Source organism: Sinocyclocheilus anshuiensis, unplaced genomic scaffold (assembly GCF_001515605.1).
Source record: "Sinocyclocheilus anshuiensis isolate Anshui unplaced genomic scaffold, SAMN03320099.WGS_v1.1 scaffold3403, whole genome shotgun sequence".
Taxonomy (NCBI): domain Eukaryota; kingdom Metazoa; phylum Chordata; class Actinopteri; order Cypriniformes; family Cyprinidae; genus Sinocyclocheilus; species Sinocyclocheilus anshuiensis.
This window is the reverse complement of record NW_015544684.1, coordinates 128,737-134,541: the sequence shown is the minus strand read 5'-3', so window position 1 is coordinate 134,541 and position 5,805 is coordinate 128,737. Positions and strand designations below refer to the sequence as shown.

The window sequence follows — 5,805 nt, the reverse complement described above, 5'->3', positions numbered from 1 at the left end:
GAACACCACTTGTTCACCGAGTACTGAACTTTTAATTATTTTAGGCAGTCCTGGAACCCATTTCAATACATTAAACTGGAACACCATATACATGAATATATGTATGCATGTATGTATGTATATATACAGTATGTACACACACACACACACACACACACACACACGTATATATATACACTCTAAAAAAAGATGGTTCTTTAATGGTTCTTTATATGTAGTAACGGTTCTATTTAAAACCACAGCATCCTGAAGAACCCTTTTATGCTGAAATGGTTCTTTGTGTTAGAGTTTAGGGTTCTTTATCCCCGTTCTTTTTTTTAATTTTTTTATCTGTAATTGTCAAAGCTCCTCATTACTGATTTTCTGGAGTAGAGACATTGAATTTATAATACATATTGTTAGATTTTTTTTATTTAACACTAGAACTCTCTATTCTATCTACTTGTTTTCTTTTTAATTATTATAAAAAAAATAATAATAATAATTGACCCTCTAACACTAGCTCTTAAAAGGGCGGGGATAAAGAACCCTAAACTCTAACACAAAGAACCATTTCAGCATAAAAGGGTTCTTCAGGATGCTGTGGTTTTAAATAGAACCGTTACTACATATAAAGAACCATTAAAGAACCATCTTTTTTTAGAGTGTATATATATACGTGTGTGTGTGTGTGTGTGTGTGTGTGTGTACATACTGTATATATACATACATACATGCATACATATATTCATATGTATGGTGTTCCAGTTTAATGTATTGAAATGGGTTCCAGGAATATCTAAAAAAAAATTACAAGTTCAGTATTCTATGTAAAAAAACATCAGATTAATGAGCTGGAAAATATACAGTTGGTGTGATATCTTTAGTTCTGGAGTTCAGTCATCCAACTACACAGACTGTCAACACACTCTCAACAGGTAAATGATTTCATTCTTAAAATTTTAATACAAATTTAACTTTAAAATTGTAACTGGTTTCCAAATAAACATGTTCTTTTCTCTTTTTGGTCATATGTAAGTGTGAGCAGCTCTGATAGGATGAGGATACTTCTCTCTGTAAGTAAGTAACAGAGACATTGAATTTATAATACATATTGTTAGATTTTTTTTATTTAACACTAGAACTCTCTATTCTATCTACTTGTTTTCTTTTTAATTATTATAAAAAAAATAATAATAATAATTGACCCTCTAACACTAGCTCTATCTATTCTATTTCTTTTCTATCTACTTTATATTCTGTTTATTTATTATAAAAAAAAATAAAAAAATAAAAAACCTTGCTATGTGTACTGTGTTAGACTTACCGGGACTTGTCACAACAATATATTGTTGCTCTTTTGTCACATTCTGTCCTTTTTTGCTTTTGGCAACAACTCTAAAACTCAACTGTTTATTTCAGATGCATCACTCACATCCCATGATTAATGAGCTGGAAAATATACAGTTGGTGTGATATCTTTAGCTTAAATGGTGTTCAAGTTTCATGGATATAAATGGGTTCAGTACTGTCAAAAAAACAGATTAATAATCTGAAAACCGAACCTTGTGAGTTATAAGGAATAATATTTAGAGATTATTATAGTTGGTTTGATACCTTTATCTGAAATAGTCTATTCTATCTACTTGTTTTCTTTTTAATTATTATAAAAAAAATAATAATAATAATTGACCCTCTAACACTAGCTCTATCTATTCTATTTCTTTTCTATCTACTTTATATTCTGTTTATTTATTATAAAAAAAAATAAAAAAATAAAAAACCTTGCTATGTGTACTGTGTTAGACTTACCGGGACTTGTCACAACAATATATTGTTGCTCTTTTGTCACATTCTGTCCTTTTTTGCTTTTGGCAACAACTCTAAAACTCAACTGTTTATTTCAGATGCATCACTCACATCCCATAACCTCATCCTCTGCAGAGAGAAACTGCCACTCAGTCACACCAAAATGATGGACTTAAAGACATCATAGAGTATTGTGAAGATATTTCACTGGAATTTAGTCTTCGTCACATCTGTTTTTTGTTTTTATTTTGTGTTGTACTTATTTATGTATTTATTCATGTTCAATGTCAACGGTCAACTGTTGTTAAAAGCAGTGACATTTTTGCTACAATTTCACGTCAATAAAAAAGTACCTAATTCACACAATATGTTGTTGCTGTTGTTGTTTTAATGTAAATCCCTAATAGAGGCTACACTCTGTGTGTCTGTGTGTGTGTGTGTGCGCGCGTTTTTGTGACAAATGAGGACATTAAATGGTGTTCAAGTTTCATGGATATAAATGGGTTCAGTACTGTCAAAAAAACAGATTAATAATCTGAAAACCGAACCTTGTGAGTTATAAGGAATAATATTTAGAGATTTTTATAGTTGGTTTGATACCTTTATCTGAAATAGTGTCAGTTTAATGAACTTTAGTGGGTACAGTATATTAAACATTTGAAAAATATGGTTTCAGTACTGTATATAAATACAATATTGGCATAATCTGAAAAACCAAGCCTTGTGCATTATAGGGAATAATATTCTGAATAATTTACAGTTGTTTTGATACCTTTATCATAAAACGGTGTCAACTTTTAATTAATTTAAGTGGGTACAGTATATAAAACATGAAAAATATGGTTTCAGTACTATATATAAAAACAATAAAGACATAATCAGAAAAAACAAGCCTTGTGCATTATAGGGAATAATATTCTGAATATTTTACAGTTGTGCATTATAGGGAATAATATTTAGAGATTTTTACAGTTGGTTTGATACCTTTATCTTTAAGTGGGTACAGTATATAAAACATGAAAAATATGGATTAATAAAAACAAAGGCATAATAATATTCTGAATATTTTACAGTTGGTTTGATATCTTTAGATCAAATGGTGTTGTTGTTTAATGGAATTATATTATTGCATGCATTAAAAGTTGGAAAATTATTATAAAACACATAAAATGGTAATTCCAAAAACGGAGCTTTGTGCGATAACAGGGATGTTTTTCCGAACATTTTAGTATTGGTTTTATATTATAATGTCACGTAGTTAAATTGTTTAATTAATTTAAATAGTTAATTTTTGACCTTTTTCCCCCCTAGAAATTAAGCCTTGTGCAACGTAAAGGGCATATATTTATGTCTGTCTTGAGTTAGGCTCAAAACATAACAGCCGCAAAGAGTTTAATTGGCACAAAAACCGAATGTCTAATGAATGTCAAACGTCAAACTAACTTTACCACTGTATGTTTTTGCTAGCAGCGAGTCCAATAAATAAAAAAACAACAACGATAACAATAATAATAATAATTGAAATTTAATAGGCCGTATTTTATATACTGTAAATGCATATTAATCATGACACTATTTTCATCAATGACAAATAATTGTAATAATTATTTAGATTGGGTGTGGGGTTCAGGTTGTCTACATTTTGAGAATCAAATGTGTAAGGTAAAAAAAAATCTAAAATGCACATCTTTATGTGAAGGATAAGTTCAGGGTAAGGGGACAGAGTTATAATATAAAATATAATTTAGCTCTGTAAAAAAAAAAAAAAGATACAGTTAAGGCACTAGAATGCAAATGATTGTGAGTGGAACTAACCTGATGTATATGTAAATGTATATCATTTAAAAATTATTGTAATTATGCACTTAATGTTTCTGTATAATACCATTCATGAAGACCATATGCAATCAAATATATGCCATATGCAGCCAAATGAGAGTTTGTGTCACACTGGCCATATTTTGTGCCTTGTTGGTTCAACTTGAATTTCATTGGACCATAATCTCAAAGTTCACATTTCTACTTGTGTCTGTGCAGAGCTGTACTTCTGGATTCAGCTTGTGTGTTCCGCTGGGTCAGGCAGCAGGCTCCAGGGCCTCAGTGGTGCTCCTGAAGCCCCTCATCTACAGAGGATGAACACAGATGGGCAAAGCACAAGCAGGGATCTGACTCAAGATGTGCTCCTTTATAAGGTGAGGCTGTCATCACCTCTCATTGTAGATGCTTATTTGCTAAAGCCACATATAAAAATATGATCTTAACTGAGACAGTCCATTTAGCACAAATAAATGTAATACTTCAGTGGTTCAAACTATAAGCAGCTACTTCTGTCCAGGTTTATGAAGTGAATGTGACTTTTTTTTAACTGTAATGATTTTATTGGGCTGGATGGGAAAGCACAGATGAATGTAAAGTAATTTGCTAATTGAGTTTTTGTGTCATCCTTTCATGCAGGATGGGAAGTTAACTGTGAAACAGCAGGTGACCTCACTGGACAGCGAATCATCCATTCTGCTCTTTCAGTATCAGCTAAATGAGCAGTTGTCATGGATTATGCAGACTGTGCTCTCTGGCCGTAGTCTCTTTGTTGGTTTACCAAATGGAGAACTTCTCAAAGGCACCAAAGAAGGGTAAGCCATAAATGGACTGATGTAACATTTAATATCCCGTCTGGTACATTTACTGAAACAATACACTGCTGTTATGCAAGTATATGCCTGTATATACTATTATGGTGTTTATGATTTTTATTCATATTTTGAGCTAGCTTTTATTTTTACATTTTTATATTTATTTTTTATATTACTATTTAGGTTTAATTTATTTTTATTTGGGTTTTTTTTTTCAGTTTTGTTCATTTTTAGATTTTAAGCCAACATTTTGTTTAGGTTTTCATCTAATATTTATATTCTATATTATTTGAGTTTTATTTACAAAAAAATGTTTTAATAGTTTTAGTTAGCTATAATAACCCTGCGTTATGCTGCCAAGAGGAGCACCTCATATAAAGTTTGACCAAAGTCCTATTTTAGCAGTAAGACACTGTGAATGGATCACTAAGCCCCACTGCTGTCACATTAATAGAGGTTATAAATGTTTCAGAACTTTCTAATCCTGGCCTAAAAGGTCTTGCGTAACTGCTTCCTGCACTCTCACTGTATCCCAAAAGGGGCAACTTCTTCACAGCCAAACACATTTGAAGATGCAGGTGGAAGTATCAACAGTTGTACCAACACGGTTCACTCATATTACTATGATTGGGAGAAAGTGCAATGCTCAATATGGCGTAGCAAGTTCTGCTTTCTAAATAAAAGTCTAAAATAAAAGCTAGTCACCAATTGCATCACCACAGCTTCTGTTAGAAGCTCCAGTTCTCATAAAAACAGTCCTGAAATATACACATTTTTAATGCTATTTGAGCATAAGAAACAACATTTATGGGACAGTTTGTCAGATTTCATTACTGATTTGAAATATGTTTTTGAAATGTACTTTTTGAGATCTCAGTATTTCCCCATTCAAGATAGGAGTTGGTCTTGCATGTCCAAAATAGCCAGCAGGCATTGCAAATATGGCATCAGATTGAACTGACTTTCCTTAAAAGGGAATTAGTAAGTAAGTTTTCTCTATTCTCTTTACCCCTGAAGGCTCACTGCTGTTTTGGAGTTTGCCGAGGAGAAACTGAAGATTAATCATGTGTTTGTGTGGTTCATGAAGAACAGGCCAGATAAATGTAAGTGCAGGATGAGTGGTTTTGATTTGCTGGAAATGGTAAGACTTTTGGGTTGGGTCTTACAGTTACAGTCACAAAAAATTACAATACATTACACCAGGGCTGTCCAAACTCGGTCCTGGAGGGCCCGTGTCCTGCAGAGTTTAGCTCCAACCCTAATTAAACGCACCTGAACCAGCTAATCAAGCTCTTACTAGAAACTTCCAGTAAGGTGTGTTGAGGCAAGTTGGAGCTAAACTCTGCAGGACACCGGCCCTCCAGGACCGAGTTTGGACACCCCTGGT

The 5,805-nt window shown here is 32.5% G+C and overlaps 1 pseudogene; it reads left to right on the top strand.

Moving 5' to 3' along the window:
- Positions 1-3,576: 3,576 nt before the first annotated feature.
- Positions 3,577-5,805, top strand: part of LOC107698224 (ornithine decarboxylase antizyme 2-like) — a 3,554-nt pseudogene continuing 1,325 nt past the window's right edge.